The sequence below is a fragment of the Dasypus novemcinctus genome, chromosome 11 (genome assembly GCF_030445035.2).
Source record: "Dasypus novemcinctus isolate mDasNov1 chromosome 11, mDasNov1.1.hap2, whole genome shotgun sequence".
NCBI lineage: Eukaryota > Metazoa > Chordata > Mammalia > Cingulata > Dasypodidae > Dasypus > Dasypus novemcinctus.
The window spans coordinates 80,957,749-80,977,316 of record NC_080683.1 but is presented as its reverse complement, the minus strand read 5'-3'; the positions used below and the strand labels follow the sequence as shown (position 1 = coordinate 80,977,316).

Here is a 19,568-nt window from a genome sequence, read left to right as displayed (position 1 = left end):
GGCCAGGGCTACGAGATGGCTGACAAGTCTGTCCATGACTTTCCCATCAGGGCTACTGAGAATTCTTGCCACATACTTTAAAGGGAAAGTATGTGGGAACAAAATCTGTGAAGCAAAGCTAAAGTATAAAGGATAAAATATAAATGGTAAATTTGGAGGTTAATGGAAGGAAGCAGGATAAAACAATCAGAATCTTGGGCATTTGCTTTCTGGTTATAGATGGCTCACAGAAACAAATAACCCATGATATGATATGAGGACAAAGTTTCATAGAAAACATTTCTTGGGTTAACCATAATAGGGAGTAGGGCATTGTTTATATATGATTACTTCTTGGTTTAATGAATTTATTTAAGGCAGATGACAAGATCTAGGTGGCCACCCTGGCCAAAGTAAAGGGGTATTGGAGCTGGAGAACTGTCCTAGAGAGGGAGAAAAGATATACAACCCAGAAAGGCACAGCCTGGAAAAGTCATGGTCAATGGAGCAAAGTAGAAGATTGTAAATGCCAAGGGTCTGAGTAAAAAATGAAAATCTTATCCTGTGGGACCGAAAAAAAAATAGATTGAGAAGGATTTGAATTCTCAGGCAATGCATGTTACCTATCTTGACCTCTGTTTCCACATCTATAAAATAAGGAATTTAGATTAGACAATTCTGAGGTCTGAGTCAGCTTGAAAATTGCATTACTTAAGAATCAGCAGAAAGCAGAATTAGGCCAAAGCAGAGTTATCCTATAAAATATCATACATGGGGAAGCAGCTGTGGCTCAGTCAGTTGGGCTCCTGTCTACCATATGGGAGGCCCTGGGTTCGCATCCCCGGGCCTCCTTGTGAAGGCAGGCTCGCCCGCATGCCGTGGAGAGCTGCCAGCCCACAAGTATTGTGGAGAGCCGACTCAGCAAGGTGACGCAACAGAAAGGGAGACAAGCAAAAACACAGAAGAGCACGCAGCAAATGGATACAGAGAGCAGACAACAAGCAAGCCGCAGGGGGGCAGGAAATAAATTTTAAAAAATATAGACACACAGGAGAACGCATGGTGAATGGACACAGAGAGCAGACAGCAAGCAAACCACAAGGGGGGGGGGATTTTTAAAAATGTCATACATGACCAACCAAAGTTGAAACCAGAAGAGGGGTTCCTGCCCCCCAACAATGGAGCAGCACATATTCTTTGAATGTGCAAAGGACTTTGAACTTCATTCTTTGGGATTATGAGGAGGAGGGTGCAATGCAAACAAAGGTTTACCGGGTCTTACTAAAGGAAGAGCAAGAAAGTGGAGGGAAAACAAAATAATTGGAGATCTTATATTTAAAAAGAATTCATATTTGAAATCTTTTCAATTTTCCTTGTAAAACTTTAATAGTGGGAGAAGAAACACAAAACTGTCTCATAGTTTTTTAAAAAGTCATGTACAGGGAAGAGGATGTGACTCAAGTGATTGGGCTTCTGCCTACCATATGGGAGGACCTGGGTTCGATCCCTCGGGTTTCCTCGTAAAGGTATGCCCATGCAGTGAGCCAAGTACCTGCACAAGTGAATCACGCAGCAAGGTGATGCAACAAAAGAGAGATGGAGAGTCAAGGTGAGATGCAACAGAAACCAGGAACTGAGGTAGAGCAAGTGACAGGGAACCTCTCTGCACATCCGAGGTCCCCAGGATTGAATCCCGGTGAATCCTAGAGGAGAAAAACAAGAAGAAGACAAAAAGAGTTATAGCTATAGAAGATGACACAGCAAATGGACATAGACAGCAAAAACAGCAGGGCAGGGTTGGGGGGAGGGGAAGGGGAAGGGGAAGGGGGAAAATATACCTCATGAGCAAGAAGCAGATGTGGCCCAAGTGATTGGGCTCCCATCTACCACAGGGGGGCCCCAGGCTCAGTTCCTGGGTCCTCCTGGTGAAAGCAAGCTGGCCTGTGTGGAGAGCTGACACAATAAGATGATGCAAAACAAAACAAAAAAAAAACAAAAAACGAGAGACACAGAGGACAGTGAGAAACACAAAAAACAAACCAGGGAGCTGAGGTGGCTCAAGCAATTAAGTCAGAAGTTCCCAGGATCAGTTCCTGGTACTTCCTAAAGAGAAGATGAGAAGAGAAGACCAATAGACACAGAAGAATGCACAATGAATGGACACAGAGAGCAGTGAGCACAAGTGGCAAGGGGTGGGGGGCAGAATAAATAAAAATCTTTAAAAAGTAGTCATGAAACACAATTTTAAATCACTTTGGAAATAAATAAAAGCTGCTATTTTCTTTATATCCTATGAGTCTGGAAGGAGTAACTTTAATTTCCAATGCACTTTTCACTAGGGAAGTTGGAGTCTAGGCTAAAAAAGCAGCAGTTGACAATTAACCCACTGGTAGACTCAACACGATATTACAAAATAATCTTTCAATAATGATGGTAAAAATTTTGGAATGCAAACAGTTCCAAACACAAAGGAATTAGTTGAAGACAAACGAAGAGAGTGTTTTAGTGTCTTTTAGGTCATCATTATCATGATTTTATGAGAGGTTTTAGCTAAACTCTTAGAAATCTCGTCTTTCGTCAAGACCATAGAGCAAGAAAGAATGCATTTTAACACTGAAATCAATGGTTATATGTTATCATCATGCATCCTACATATCTGAAAGCACTAATACTTGTTTCTCAAGAAGGACATGCCAATTTTCTGGGAATTAAAGTACTTAGTTATCTTCCTGATGCTTCCATCCCCCTCCTGTCACCTTTGCCAAAGATCATCAAGAAGAATATGGTGGAAAATTTTCTGCACTAGAAAGGGTGACTTCACTGCTGCATCCTATTTTCTGTCAGGATGACAGGCAGCTGCACCATGCCAAGAAATAGCCTAAATGTTTAATGAGGCAGGAAAGTCTGTCTTCACTTGTATTGCAGACCTACTAGACAGTCTGAAAGATCACCTCTGTTTGTTTTAGACTGGGGAATAGATTGCTGAATATTTAATGAGTGCCACAGTGTTCAGCTCTGTGAGGGGCCAACCAGGGGCCAGGGGCCAGCTGCCCGCTGCTCCCTACAATTTCAGAGTCCCTCAGGTTTAGTAAAGGTGAGAGATAAGAAGGCTGACTCAAGACAGTCTTCAGCAGCACCAGTTGTAACACCGTGGAAGTAGAAAGAGACGGAGGAGACATGTGTCTGTCCTGGTGGAAAAATGTTAAGAATTAGGAGCAGACTTTCAGCCGGAATGAGGAGCAGCCCTAGCATTTATTGCCACCCCTCACAAAGGTAGAGAAGAATAATGATGTTAGGAAAGAGAAGCAATCAAAAATCCATGTTGTGAATAAGCTGGGGGAAAAATCTTACAGGCAGTTGATTCCATGATTTATTTGTTATTAAATGCCTTCGACTAACAAAATAATCCTAGTTCAAAAAAGGAGTCCTTTTGTGAGCAAGTTCCTCCTAACCAGATTCAGTCTTTAATGGACATAGAATCTGTTACACTAATGCAGGTGAGCATTGATAGTGGCTTGGATAAGAATGGTAATGGGAGAGTTAAAATCAAGAACTGTTTGTGGGTTGACTGGTTCTAGAATATTAATGAAGGAAACGGATCAAGGATGACTCCAAGATTTTTGGCCAGAGCATAACAGGGATGCCATTTACTGAGATGGGAAAAGGAATGAGAGATGTGGATTCTAAGAGGAAAATAAAGAACACAGTTTAAAGCAATTTTAAATTTGAGATACCCACTAGACTTCCAAAACTAGAAGGCAACCAGACAGTTGAACATACTGAGGTGTTGTTCTGTCTGGAGATATTTGGGACTCATCATCAGGGTGATGGAATTTGATTAAATAAAGTCACCAAGGAAATGTATATAGAAAAAATAGAAGCACCCTGGAGACTGAACCCTTGAGTGCACCAACATTTAGCAGTTAGAAAGTTGAGAAAGGACTAGTGAAGGGAACAAAAGAGGAGCCCCAGTATGAAGGAAGAAAAACAAAAGAGAAATATATCATGACAGTCAAGTAAATAACACTTCAAGGAGAGAGTGGTCTATTGTGCAAATGCTCCTGATAGACAAAATAAAATCTGGATCTGGAAATAGGCCATTGGATTTGGTAACATGGAAGTCATTGGTGACTGATAATTATATCTGAAGAGCAGAAGATACAAAAGATTGAATGCAGTGGGCTTAAAAGAGAAAGGGAGGAAAGTAAGTGAAGAATGTAAAGTATAGAGAAATATTTTAAAGTATTTTGGTGTAATGGCAAGCAAGGGAATAGGGTGGTAACAGACTGAGAGTAGAATCAAGATTTTTGTTGTTTTGTTTGTTTTGATGTGTTCTGGTCTGTTTAGTTTTATTTTATTTTATTTTTTTAAAAGATTTATTTTTTCTCTCCCCTTCCCTGCCCCCCCCCCACCCCCGCTCCAGTTATCTGTTCTCTGTGTCTATTTGCTGTGTCATCTTCTTTGTCCGCTTCTGTTGTTGTGAGCAGCACGGGAATCTGTGTTTCTTTCTGTTGCATCATCTTCTTGTGTCAGCTTTCCATGTGTGTGGCACCATTCCTGGGCAGACTGCACTTTCTTTCGCACTGGGTGGCTCTCCTTACGGGGCACACTCCTTGCGCGTGGGGCTCCCCTACGCGGGGGACACCCCTGCGTGGCGCGGCACTCCTTGCGTGCATCAGCACTGCGCATGGGCCAGCTCCACACGGGTCAAGGAGGCCTGGGGTTTGAACCGCAGACCTCCCACGTGGTAGACAGACACCCTAACCACTGGGCCAAGTCTGCCGCCTGTTTAGTTTTAAATAGGAACTATTATCCCATATTTGTATGCGCATGGGAAAAATCAGAAGAGATGAAACAGTTGGCAATAAGAAGAGAGAGAGTGATATCCTTGAATAAGTAGCAAAGGATGGAAGTTGTGCACAAATGAAGTCTTGGTACAGCAACATTTGACACTTCGTCCACTGTAATAGGAGGAGATCATAGATACACAGAGGAGCAGGCTGATAGGGTTAATGGGAGTATGTTGAAGCTGGGTTTGAGTTGTTTCTATTTTATAAGGTTCTTGTATTTTTCAGAAAGTAAATTGTAATATAAGATAATTTTGGCGGAAAAAAGTAAACTATCCAACAAAAGTTTCCCAAAAGGCAGTTCCTGGTTTTGTTCAGGGACTCAGGGATAACTCCAAGGACCCAGGCTCCTTCTGAATTTCCATCTGCAGTACTCAGGGTAATTACAGGTCCTTTGACCTGTCCCTTCATGGTCACAAGATGACTGCTGCAGATTTATCAGTCTCTGTCTGAAGAAGAATGGCAGCGAAGGAGGAATAGCGGCGATACTCTTCTCATCTCTTATTTTCAGGAAGGAAACCTTTCCAATTCAGAGGACTTTCCCTTTGTCCCATGGGTGAGGATTCTGTCATATGCTTATGTAATTAATGGAGAGGAAGGCTAGCAAAGTGAGTATCTGGAATTTCAACGCCTTAATAGGAGACAGATTCTGTGGAGTCTGGAAGGAAAGATGAGGATTAGCCTTTGGGTTAGCAATGAATATTGCCGGCTGCAAAGGTAGGGATATGGATTAATTTTAGACAAAATTAATAAGTATGAATTTTAAAATTTAAGGATAGCTACTTAAAAGTAGAACTAAAAGGGAGCAGATGTAGCTTGGTAGTTGGGGGTCTACTTCCCATGTACAAGTTCCTAGGTTCAATATCTGGTACCTCCTGAAAAAGAAAAGGAAATAAAAATAATAACTTCCTTATTTATAGATGGAAACAAAGGGAAATGAAGGAAATGGAGATCAAGCAGTTAAGGTAGAGAGGGGACTAGAACTTAACACATCTGGATGTCTAATTTTGTACTCTTTCTACAAAAACAGCTGGCCCTTTTATTTCTTAGAGTCATATCCCATGGTTTTCTTACTACTATAAATATATAGTCTTTCTGTTTTATACACATGCACAGAGCAATCTCCTGACCCATTGTTGTAAGGGATTCATTTTGTTTTCCAGGAACATAAAAAAAGTTGCATTGTTCTAGCAGTCTTCCTTGGACCCAAACTGTGCATTCATGCAGTATCCAACTAGAAGTAACAGGACAGGCAGTGGCCAGGCACTAGAGCAAAGTTAATGGGTCCGTATGAACTTGCCTTTGGTATCAGCTTCACTAACCATCAAGCTCTCACATCTTTTGGGGTTACCACCATCCATCTTCTTCCTCATGCTTATCTTCTGAGTCACTGTCAACTGCCTTCCATTCTTCACATTGCCCAGACTGGATGATTTGTCTTCCTTTTCTTTTATTAACCTCCAGGCCCTATTTGCCTGGCTTATTTCCATACAACAGCTTCCTTATTGAACTTCCTGCCTACAAATTACTCCTCCATGTCTTCAGTTGCTCTCATTCCCCTTCTCTGTTATGACTCCTCTTTCTCACATATGATTAAACACTTTACCTTTCAACTCAAATGGTAACTCCCAGTTTTTCCTCAATTCACACGTCTTAAGAACAAGTGACAAACTCCCTTACCGCCTTGTCCTAACTCAACTGGATTTGTTTCAGTCTACATTCGGGTTTATGCTAACCAAATATTAGTAGTTCTTCAATATTCACATAAGAGTTATCCACTCTCATGGAATAGTTCTGTCTACCCTAGTTACAATCCTTCTGTGTCTCTCTTTCCAGCTATCTTCTTAAATGTTCCTAAAACATTTCCTTGAATGTTCTTAAGTCATATTCCTTAAAAGTCCATCAGAAGCCCCAGTTGTTGCTAAAGTCCATGAGAAGCCCCACAATGTTCTTGGTCTCTTTGTACATGAATCTGACTTTTTGTAAAAATCCGATCAGTGGAGATGGATAGGGTAAACACACAGTTTTTGTTCAAGTTAGAACTTGAATTAACAGCCAGTCCAAACAACCAGTGGTTTTCATACATTCTGAAGGGGATTGAGAGAAGTACAAAAGCTCTTTGCTCAACTTGTCCTACCCAAGAAGAATCCCAAACATTATCCAAGTGAAAAATTACCGCTAAGTTCTCAGAAAAACTCTTTCCATATGTACATATTTCACAATATCATAAAATAATTTAATTTTTGCTCTCTTATCACTATTTGAACTCTTGGATGAAGCTTTCTTTTTGGAATTTAGGATCCTTCAGTTGATCAGTCTACATTCATGTCTAATTATTTCATACCTACTTTGTTTAAAGTGCTGGGTTAGATGCTTCTAGGGCTTGTAAAATACAATTCAGGCCTTCAATTAGGTAGATAATTTTAAAACCCAAAGACCCTGTCAATTTACTTTTTCTCTCTAGACAACTTCTATATTTTACAAGATAGTAATTCTTCCAATAAAGATGCTGTAATTTACACTGGTGAAAGAAATGGCACATTTCCTTACGTGTCTAAATCAAAGCAATTCTGGCCTATCTCCATCATCCACCAAGGTTGATGTTCGCTCTTCATCATTTTTGGGTTCTTCTCTTCCATAGAAATTTAGACAAGATCTTACATCTTCCTCAAAAAGCTCTCAGTCTGTGTTTGCTGTTATTTCACTACTGCTTCTTTTCCTATGACCCAAGCAATCTCCTCAGTTGCCCTTCCTGCTGTAGACAAGCTGACATACATTCTACTTCACCCTATCCCATCCCTGGTACCAAAGTCCAAACTACTCCAGGATATTGTAGTTTCTAAGGATTCCACCCCAGCCCCTTCCTTCTTTGAAGAGTATACCCTCCTCACCTCCTTCAGGCATCAGCTTAAGTCCTAGCTCCTCAGAGTTTGGTCCCCAGTCCCTTATAACTGTTATCTTTCCAAGGGCTGGGGATCCCAAAGCACAAGAACGAAGTGTCAGTATGAGAATAGAGGATGTGTGTGTGAGTATGTGTATATGTTTATGTTAAGGAAGCAGAGGAGGACAGGGGAGAGGATGACTGGGGATTAACCCTTTATTCTTCGAGTCTTCTCCAACAGGATATAAAACATAAAAATATCATCTCAATAGTTATCTTTCTACAAAAGTAGTAGACTTAACTTTTTCTCTGGGGACATTTTGACCAAAATCATCTACTTCGTAATATCCATTCAACAACTTTTTTTCAATATCATCTCTCTGCTCCGAAGACAATTTATTATTATTCAACCCTTCTCCAATACATAATCCACAGGCCATCTCCAATCTATTCTTTGTCTATAACATCCACAGAGACAACTTCCAACAACAATTTATCAGAGCACAGACCTTTGAGAACAGAGATTTCTAATTGAAACAACTGTTGGCAATGGAGGTATTAAGAATAATTCTGGAAGGATAACAGCCAAAGATAATAACCACAAAAGCGTATTTGACATAGATATATTAATTCCTGTTCAGAGACTGGGCAGAAGTATGTGTGTTCCTCTGCATTCATTTTCAAAGTCCTAGAAGTGATATCCCTGTTACCTCACACACAATAAATTTCAAATCCTCCAAGGGCCATCTGATACTACTATAATTTAATTCTTTCAGTCTGGGCCCACCATGGATCCACATTGTAACAAAGATTTCTGTACAGAGAACACTGCAAAAGATTCCAGAGTAGTAGTAGCTGTAACTATGCATTCTCCAATCCTGTCAGTACTTATTTCTATAAATTGAGTTAATAGTATTCCAATATTAATTTCTTAGTTTTGTCAAATAATCCATGGTTATAGAAAATGTTTACTATTGTTAACATCAGGGGAAATTGAGTGAGGGATAAATGGGAATTCCCTGTATTATATTTGCAAGTTTCTATTAATCTCAAATCATTCCAAAATAGGTAGTTTTATATATATAATGCATTGGGCAAGTGAAAATGTCCTTTCTATCCTGGTATTTCTATTTCATTTATTCTGAATTTGCTTTGCCTGGAAGTTGAAAACTCATTCTTTAAAATTAACCAGAATGTGTAGATCGTGGAGAGTCATCTCCTGATGACCTAAAATATGTATCATAGAAACACTTTCAACCCCCTTGGCAGAGCATGTTTGTTTGGCTTTGGGACAGCATCTGCCAAAGATGAGCAAAGAAGAGTTATAGGTCAGGGCTGAGAAGGCTTTGTCTTAGCCTTTTGTAATTAACAGTTTGCTTCAGTGCCATAAATCAGCATAAAAGAAACCACAAAGGAATCTACAACCTCCATTTAAGAATTGTTATTGAATATGTTATTGCAGCTATTAACACTTCGCAATTGCGATCCTTGACAATTACTTCCATATGCCAAAACCACCTTCATTTTTCACTCTGGTTCTTTCAAAAGCTCTCTTTGCAGCACACAGAAACTTTGGATTAATTTTACTTACAAAATCAAATTTTAAAAAATATTTTTAAAATATTTGGGTCATCCCTTCAACTGATCTCTATTAATAAAATAAAATTCCCCCTTTCACATGTAAATTAAAGATTTAAACATGCTAATAATAATGATAGCTATTATACTGTACATTTACAACATACTTTTATGCACTTATATCCATCCTTATAATAACCCTTTGAGATCGGCACAAACGATACCATCAGTGTAAAAACCAGACAAGTGACTCAAGACACACTGGGATCTCAGAAGTTCACAGGTGGGGAAGATAAAAAAGCTAGACAGGGAGGGACTAAAGTTTGGAGAACTGATAATGGTTGTAGGGCAAACCCCCTGGAGGGAAAGCCAACAATATACATTATTACATCACAAAGAAGAGCTCCCCTGGGCTGGCCTAGGCCAGAAGGTATCTCATCTGGAGGTGAGCAACGGCAGAAAGAGCATGGCAGTGCCAGGAGTGCCCCAGCCAACGGCTGAGGCTCCCAGAGAGGATGCTCTGGCATGTACTTTGACAAGTCTCTTATCCTGAGGAGATTATGAACCAAAACCAAAGCAGAAGGCCTTTCCTAGCTTACTTCTTCCTCTGTCCCAGATTGTTCAGGAACTGTTCAGATTCTGTCTTCATCTGGAGGCCTCAAGAACGCCAGTTTATGTAACCGGATTTCATCTAGGTTCTTGACTATGCTGCAGAAACGAATTTCAAGAGCATGTCGGGTGAGTTAGGCCAGTAATTTATTAAGGTAGGGAGGGAAGAGAAATGGGAGAAAATAACAGATCGTGGGGCCCGGGTAGAGGAAGGGGCTGAAAAGTAATAAAACAGGCTGATTTACAGACTACAATTTCCCATTATAGATTATAAGTGACCAAGTTTTACTTGCATGTTGATCCACGTGGGGGAACACGGCAAGAGCAGGGCATAGAAGGGCAGGAACAGGGCAGGACCAGCACCAGGACAGGGAAAGGGCAAAAGAGCAAGAGAGAGTATTCAGCCTTTGAGCTTGCTTTTTAAACCATTAATTGTTCACCGCTTTGCTAATGGCAGGAGAGGAGTCCCAGCTGTTTGCTGTTTTGATCGATTACCCCACCCATCAACCCCCCAGGAGGGCCCAATTATAAAGTCCTTGGGGAATATCTGGGGCTTCTCCTGGCTTCCGGAGGAAATCTTGTTCTGAGTGGCAGAATCTTGTGAGGGAGAGGGGGGTGTCCCAGCAGCCATCTTGGCAATATTGATGTCCACATGGACTTCTTGCCAGGTTCCAGATCCATCCATTGATTCCCTATCTTACTAGCTGGCTTTACTTAAAGAGGCTGGAGAGACAAGTTTTAACAATCATTCCCATTTTTCAAAAGAAGAAAGAGATTAAGTGATTTTAACTAAGACAGACTATGCAGCCACACTGCCTGGGATCAAATTCAGATTCCATTATGTGGAAACTTCACCGTCCCCTTCACCACCATGCCTCATCATAGACTGCATCCAGCTGACAGAAAGTGAGAGAGCACAGAGGAGGCACACCTTCTTCTTAAAAATTTTGATCTGGAAATGGCACACATCTCTCACATCCCATTGATTGGGGCTTAGCCAATGGCTGCTGCTTACTGCCTGAGAGCCTGGGACATATCAGCTGGATATATGCCCAGAAAGAGAAACAACTCTGGGGTGAGCAGTGCCTGCTATACTAGCTGTATGACCTTTGGAAAGTTAGCCTCTTTGTGCTTCATTTTTTCTACACTATAATATGGGAATAATAATATCACTGGCCCCATAGTGTTCTTTTAAGGATTAAATAAGGCAGCACATGCAAAGCATTTGAACAGTGACATGTTCTAAGTAAACACTCCTTAAATGTTGATGACTGTCACCATCATCATCATGGTTTGCATCGTTATCGTGATAAATAGCAAACTAAGTGGCTGGGACTTAAATCTACATCCATTGACTCCCAGTGTGGGAAGGATTTTTCCTGTTCTTCTGGGTTGCTGCTACAGTCTGGAGCATCTATGTAAAATGATTCCATTCTCAGCTTTCCTCCTGAAATATAAATATTGCTTCTCTTAAAATCACCAGTGGGAAAATCTGGTCATGATAATTGGAAGTAACTGCTGGGCTAATGGTAGGCGTATTTGATTTCTGGTTTCTTATAGTTTAAGTTCTTTTCCTATATTGAACTTTTCATTTCAGTGAAAAACAGCATAAAAATGCCGTGCTGGGGATAAAACCCAACTTAAGGGCTCATTGTTCCCTAGGCGTATATTGTGAGGGGAGAAAATACATATTTAATTTTTTTCCCCCAAAGAATAGCTTAGTATCACCTCCCTTCACATTCATTTATTAAGGACCTTATTGGAGCAGTGATGGGGCACTTACTACATTATTCCTTGCCCTTCTAGCCTTTCAGCTAAAGCAGATTATATCATTCCGTTTTTAGTTAATTCTATTTCATTTGCTTGAGTATTGAGAAGAGTATCAGGAAATGAAAATTTCTTTCAGTGAATAAGCTGGACACCTCTTTTCAATGAAATCAGGTAAATAAAAATGGGAAGATATCATTAGCTCATGAACAATAAATTTTTCATCCCATATTCTTGAGCTATCTGACATCTAATGTTGCTGTTTGTTGCATATAAACAGGGGCTTTTTGTAAATGTCCTGTGATAATGATGATTCAACACTCGGGCTGCCAGTATATCTTGCCAACTGCCTGGATTCATTTATTATCCATCTCACTCATCAGATGAGAAAACCTGGAGTATATTTGATCCAGCCCAGCAACACTGTCCTTGCTAGAGCAATGTGATTTGGGGTTTGAAGCATCAATTTATTCTCTCCAAAACAGAAAGCATTAAACAATCGATCTTGAAGAGGCTTAATCTGGTCATCATGTTTACTTCAAAGTCATGAAGGTAGAAAAACACAGTCTAGTCTTGCATTCTCTCCCAAATAAGCCACCACCATACTCAAATTCCAGGAGTGGAATTTTTCAAGTGGGTGCTGAGGGGAAATGGGCTGTGAAGTTCAGGTCTGGAAAGCTTCCTTAACACTTCTGTGAGTACACTTCACCTTATTGGCTGACTTACCCAGAGGTCTCTAGGAAATATGTGACAGGACTTTAGATACAGTAATGTGGCAGGGACTGTGAGCCATCTGCCAACATCTGCTCCCCACTCTTAGAAAGTAAAAGTAATGTTCTGTGTACAAGGCTGCCCAGTGAGGATTGTCTGGGGAGACAATCCTCCATGTAGATGTAGCCATAGAGCCAAGCATTCACCAAGGAACGTGAGCAGAAGTGATACGTACTACCTTCAGGTCTGGGATTTAAGACATGGAGCTGTTACAGCAAAGCCAGGAGTTCTGAACCGTAGAAATTCACAACCAGCACTCCAGAAAGGTGGATGAACAGTTTTATTATGTGTGGGCCCAGAAGAGAGCCAATCTCCAAATTCTGAGCCCCGTTTTTCAGTTTTCATAAGTTTATATAGGATTTCGGGTGGGATCAGCATAACTTTTGTTCATTGGCTAAAGCATTGCTAGGTGAAATTTTGCAAGCCGGGGGGTTAGAGAGGCAGAATGCAGCTGCAAGTGTGCGGGCTGATTTACAGAAGTGAGGGGTGAAGTCACTCGTTTGATATCTTTCTACTAGGTCATGTTTTCACAGGCTGATTTACAGAAACAGGGACAGGAATTATTTATTTGATATTCTCCTGCAAGGTCATGCCCTCACAGGCCGATCCACAGAAGTGGGGGCAGGAGTGACTTGTTAGATATTTTGCAATGTTATACTTTTTATTCCTCAACAGAGCAAGCACCTTGATGCCCCCTGCCTTACTTCCCTTTTCCTTCAGGTTAGAACCCAGATTTGGCAGTGACTCAACCTTGACAATACAGACAATGATAATGCTCTAGGGTCTTGCTACTCTAGCAGCAAATGCAAGGTGGTGTGCTATTGTTAGCACAGTATCAGTAACAATTACACACTACCTTGCATCAGCTTGAAGATATAAAGCTTCAGGACACCAAGACAGGTACCAGTTACTAACGAGGGGTCCGTATCCTAGAAGGTTTAGTCACTTGGAAACTATCAACCAAGTCAGGAACTGGGAAAGAGGAAGAGTTTTCCTGATGGGAGTCACAGACATGAAGGCAAAAGGGGAATTGCAGTAGTTGAAGTTAGAGCTACAGTTAAGAAATCCCTGGGAGCTTCATGGCTGTCTGCAGCAGCTACCTTCCAAATGCACTGCCGCGTTCCCCAGTCTGATCCCCGTGCCCTACCCAGTGAGCACTGGCCAGTTCGGGATACTGTATGTTCAGAACCTGCACAATTTAGTTAGTTTGGTTCAAGGTCAATATCTTACAATAGACAAAGGAAATGGCAGTGTTGCATTCTCAAATAACACCTGCCACATGAGCTCAAAAATTTTTAATTATCTAAAATAACCCAAATGGCTTCACTTGGAATATAACTCTATTCTCCCATTTGATTGTTACATGTGTCTCCAAACTCAATTTGCTCCGCCCCCCTCTGCAGCCCGAGCCCGATCCATGTACCCTTTCTCCGTTTACAGCATGCAAAAATTTTTGCCATTCCTAGACAACATTCCCTTTCTCATCTTGGCTTTACACATGCTTTTTCCTCTAGTTTGAATGTTGTTTCTTCCAGAACTACAACCTTTCTGGATCATTCTTCAGGAAAAGTTAAAAGTTTCTTTCTCCCAGAAGCCATTCTCCAACTCCACCTGGACTGTAGGTCTCTGGCTTTTCTGCCTATAGAAGTTAATAGCCTGTAAGACACAGTATTTAAATTATTTATTTTCTTGTTTTTCTCCCAACTTACCTGTCAAATACCTAGAGGGATAAATCTTGTATTTAAATTCACCTTTGAATTTTCTGCTGCAGAGGCTGCCACCTAGAAGATACAATGACTGCAGAATAAATTAATTCTCTCCCCCATCCCATTCTTCCTTGGTCCATTTCCCAAACCATTATACTTAAACAGAGTTTCCTTTGTATATATGTGTATGTGTCCCTGGATGGTTGCAAGTTTCCATTCTCAGGACGTAGGTACATTTTTAAAAATCTGAGCACTCAGAGTGCCTAACATCATAATTTGAAAACAGCAAGTACTAAATCAATGTTGGTTGATGGCCTGAATGAAAAGTTTTCTCTAACTAGTCTTTAAATAGGACTCTGCCAAATCAGTCAACTAAAATCTTGTAATTTTCCTCTACATTTGAAAAATATATATCCATTTGTTTGCATTTTGTCAAAATTTGTGTTCCTGTTAAGAATATAATTTTTCTATTGTTTGAAAATGTTGTAACAAAATTTTCCTGTCTACCACTTGATTCAGCTTTAACGTTCTACTACGTCCACCTTGGTGCCCAAATTATAATTATGAACATCATTTCCCATAAAAATTAACCAGGATTTTCTGGAGAAATGGCTACTTCAGATCTGGGGCAGGGAATTTAGACGATATCATTTACCAGAAAGCAAGGAAGCTCTCAGAGACTTCAGGAGTCATATCAATAGACATGAAACAACTTGAAGTGTCTTCTACTGGCCAAAGAAGAGATTATTTGGATGCTTATAAAATAATATGAATAAAATATACATTTCAGTGGACTGAAATAAATTAAGATAAAAATTCAAGGATTTATGGCCCACCTAAAAACCTAACCAACCAAACGAAAACACCCCATTGATTGCCTTTGGAGGATCGAGGGAATCAACTTATTATTCTGAAAAATGCTGTAGAAGGGAAAGTGTCAAGGATTTATCCTGCCTTTCTTATATGAAGTATACCTCAGAGTCTATAAAATTGAGTTTATGCACCTCCCTATATTTCCACAGCCTTTTCTGCCTCTGTGTCTTGGCCACTTGCTCAATGGACATCTCCATCACCATCATTTCTGCCTCACCCTTAACAGTGCCAACCCTCTCAGCCTCCCCTGAGGTAACACCTGAACATGGTTGTCATTATATCTATAGCTATGCAAGCAGCAGGAGGTCTGGTGCCCAGGTCCAACCTGAGGACACAAAGACCTGGTTCCTCCCACCATGTCTGAACCCTGGTGCTCAATTGTAGTACATGGGATCTGCTTCCCCAGCTATCAGAGTCCTTGGCAGCTCTGATCGATCAATCTGGAAAGTTGGGGAATTCACACCTCTTAAGGTGAACTTCAAACTTCGACCAATGAGCAATAGAATATGGAAAAGCACCAGCAGATAGTCTCCCTTCCTTCCCCATGAACTGTTCCAAGTATTTCATATCAGTTGTCTGGAAGACCAACGACCCAGTTGTATGTGTGTGTATTTTTTTTTGCAGCCTTGCCAGCTCAATAATATACTACCTTGCATTTACCCTTCCTCCCTCCCTACCTTCTTTCCCCCTTTCTTTCACTTTTGCCATCCTGGGTGGCATCACCCAATAAAATTTTAGCATGCAGACTTTCCTTAGGCTTTAGTTTATAGGGAAGTTACTTGTCATAGTGTTACCAAATGTTTGAAGAGGTGAACTTTACAAAGTCTTATAATAATGAAGCCATGATTTTATAACTCTCAATGATTTATAACACCACAGAAACTGAGACAAATAGTATATGCCTCCTAACAGAAACAGAGAGAATGTCTGGATGCTTATATCTTTATGGTAGGAGATAGGGTCTTTTTTCTCATGAAGACTCATTTGAAAGGGGGTTCCTATCATCTGGGCTCTTGACATCTGAGGAGTACCCTCTCCTTTAGCCTGATGCCACAAACCTGACATAGTTCTGCTACCCCAGCTATTTATTCACTTTTCCAACACTACACCTTTTATAATATCTATCGTTCAACCTTCTTTGAAAACTGCCATCCTGAGATGTATAAAGGATTGGGGGAAGCGGATGTGACTCAAGCAATTGGGCTACCATCTACCATATAGGAGGTCTAGGTTTCAATGCCCAGGGCCTCCTAGTGAAAAGCACGCTGGCCCATGTGGCAAGCTGGCCCACGTGGAGTGCTAGCCTGTGTGGAGTGCTGGCCTGCATGGAGTACTGCCCACACAGGAGTGCTGCCCTGCACAGGAGTGCTGCCCCATGCAGGAGTGCTGGCCCACGTGGAGAGCTGGTGCAGCAAGATGATACAACAGAAAGAGACACAGAGGAGAGATAATAAGAGATGCAGTGGATCAGGGAGCTGAGGTCAAACTAGAGGATGATTGCCTCTCTCCCACTCCAGAAGGTTCCAGGATCAGTTCCCAGAGATGCCTAATAAGAATATAAGCAGGGAAGTGAACATGGCTCAACTGACAGAGCATCTGCCTACCATATGGAGGGTCCAGGGTTCTATACCCAGGGCCTCCTGACCTGTGTGGTGAGCTGGCCCATGCACAGTGCTGCCGTGCACAAGGAGTGCCGTGCCATGCAGAGGCACCCCCACATAGGGGGACCCCATGCACAAGGAGTGCTCCCCACAAGGAGAGCCGCCCTGCGTGAAAAAAAAAGCACAACCCACCCAGGAGTGATGCCACACACACAGAGAGCTGACGCAGCAAGATGATGCAACAAAAAAGAGACGCACTTTCCCAGGGCCACCTGATAATACAAGCGGATGCAGAAGAACACACAACAAATGGACACAGAGAGCAGATGGGGGGGAGGGAAGAGAAATAAATAAATCTTTTAAAAAAAGAGAATATAAGCAGACACAGAAGAGCACACAGCAAATGGACACAAACAGCAGACAGTGGAGGAAGGGGGGAGAAATAAATAAATAAATAAATCTTAGAAAAAAAGAAAAAAGAAGGATTGGGAAGAGAAAGCCTTGCAAGGATCAATAATACACGAATATACAGTTGACTACAGTCCGTACCAGAGAAGCAAAAATTGAAAGCAAACTTTCTTCCATCAAGTTTTCTTTGATTCTTTTCTGACCAGAGTAATTCATTTTTCCTCCTATGTGCTCTAAAGCACTTATTGTGTACTTTTTGCAGGTCAGTGATCACTTCCTTCCATGCTTTTCAAACCAAGTATTAATACCTCACATTGACAATGGACAAGGATTTAGCCATAGCCACAGAATAAAGATGGGGTCCTTTCCTAGGATGTCAATTTTGAGTTAATATTTGAGAGATTAAATAAAATTTTACGAAAATTTTAATGTTATTGTGGATATATTATACAGTAGCATGCATATTATGTTATTTTTTACATATAATATGCAGCTTTACCTTTCCCCAAACTTCCCTGAATCCCACCCCTTGTTTGGGGGAAGTAGAAGAGGTGTAGATGGGCAGGTTTAACATGTCTCTGGTTTATTCAAGTGCATGGTAAATCTGAAACCATTTTTATATAATATGCTCCTCCCTGCTATTATTTCAGGGAGCATAAAGTTTTTTGAAAGAGGGTGAACCTTCTGGGAGGAAAAGTGATTGAGATCTCAGTCCTATTTTTTCAAGATTCAAAATGATAGAAACATGTAAAGATGGTGTGGGATGTTCCTGGGGAAGGCTAGGTGTCAGGGAAGGGCTATGAGCCTCGTGAGGTAAGACAGCCTTCGGAAGACAGGAAGTGGGCCAAGGTGGCTCAGCACCAAGTGTCAGAGGGCCCTCCCTGGGCCGTCAACATGGTCCTCAGACCCCAGCTGGTAAGTGACCTTGGTAAACAACATGAGTCCACTAAAAGACACCATAGATTCTTCTGCCAGCCTCACTTCTAGGCTGTGGTGCTCTGGTGCTCACGAAAGTGGAAAGGTTGGTGGAGACTATTGAAGATCAAAGCAAATCCTTTGGTGATTTCATACAGCAAATTCTTTTTCTACTCTTGGAGAAGTCATCAGTGCCTATTCAAAGTCTAAATTTTGGTCAATCTAAGGCTTTTACTTGAGGAAGAATTAGAAGACCATGACAGTAGTAAAAGAGATTATTTTTCTAATTATGTCAATAGCACTTTCTAATCCACTTCTCCTTTGCCCAAACACAACCACCATCTCCTAGTTAACCTCTGCATTCAGCTGCAATAGATTAAAAAGATAGTTAGATGATAGACATTACAGACATGTTTGTACATGGATCATATACATGCACATAAACATATGTTGTGTTCTTACATAGTTCTCTCCTAATCCTAATTCCTTGGGGGTAAAAACTCTCCTCCAGTGTTTCCTTTCTTAGTTCTCCAGAGCATAGAGGCGTCTATATTCAGTGGGTAGACACAATGAAATTTATGAATTGACTGATGACGTTAATATAGAGAATGTCATTACTTGTTTTGCTCTTTCAGGAAATATGGATTTGGCTTTATGGATACCAATAAAAAAGCTGACTCTCTGGGTCTTACAACATTATTTTCTTCACTAACACATTCCCATTCCCAAAACATAATTCTTCTGACTGAGTGATAAGAAACCAATGGAAAAGATTTACGAGATTACATCATAATGGATGAAACAATTCTCTTATGAAGGAATTCAATTTTGGTGTGAGCGCTGGAAAGGATCTCAATTTGTGTCAGTACAGATTTGTATAAGATTGAGTGGTTTTGTGTTGACTTGGGCTTTATCAGAATTCAGGGCATGTCTTAATTTCCTTGGAGTACGAAGAATGCAGAATAGAAATGGGGAGATTGATGTTTCCTATTAGAAAATAGCATTACACATGTAAGTGCATATTTGACACCAGCCTTTTCAAGGAAAATCCTTGGTTTAGGTAGCATGGTCTCTCACTGCCAAGTCATCTCTCTTCTGTCCATGTTCCCAGAATCATATGCTTGTGCCAAAACAATTTGTTTCTTGAAGCGCTTTAGACTTTTGCCATAATGAGGATCTATGAATCTTACAAGGTCAGCAAAGGTTATCAATACACACCCAGAGTCTACAAATCAATCACAGCCCACTGAGTAGCAGGATGACTGTTATACTTGCACCAGCATCAGCAGAATTACAACCAACAAAGGAAAATAATGATTTTCTCTATTCCAGCACAAAAAAGAGCGGTCAACTTGTTAACAGCAGCACAGAACCAGCTAGCATGGATTGTGATATCCAGAACTTCTTGGAAATGTCAAGTTTGTGTTATTAGTTATTTTTTACTATGAAATATAAATAATTTCATTTGGGCTTTTTCTATTTTTCCCTCATTAGCCCTATTGTGTTAATGTAACTTCCTTTGCTAGCTGCAATAAGAAAAAGCATTTGTTTCACAAAAATATTTGTGATAACTAAGAGACTAAAATGGAAACTGCACTCACTGAATGTGCCCTTGTCTTCAATGTACATTTAA

At 40.7% G+C, this 19,568-nt stretch overlaps 1 long non-coding RNA gene across 2 annotated transcripts in view; it reads left to right on the top strand.

Moving 5' to 3' along the window:
- Positions 1-9,756: 9,756 nt before the first annotated feature.
- LOC131280504 (uncharacterized) overlaps positions 9,757-19,568 on the top strand; it is a 32,407-nt gene continuing 22,595 nt past the window's right edge. For both annotated transcript variants that reach the window (XR_009188117.1, XR_009188118.1), the window contains exon 1: positions 9,757-10,023. This is a non-coding gene — a long non-coding RNA (uncharacterized lncRNA). The remainder of the gene's footprint in view (positions 10,024-19,568) is intronic.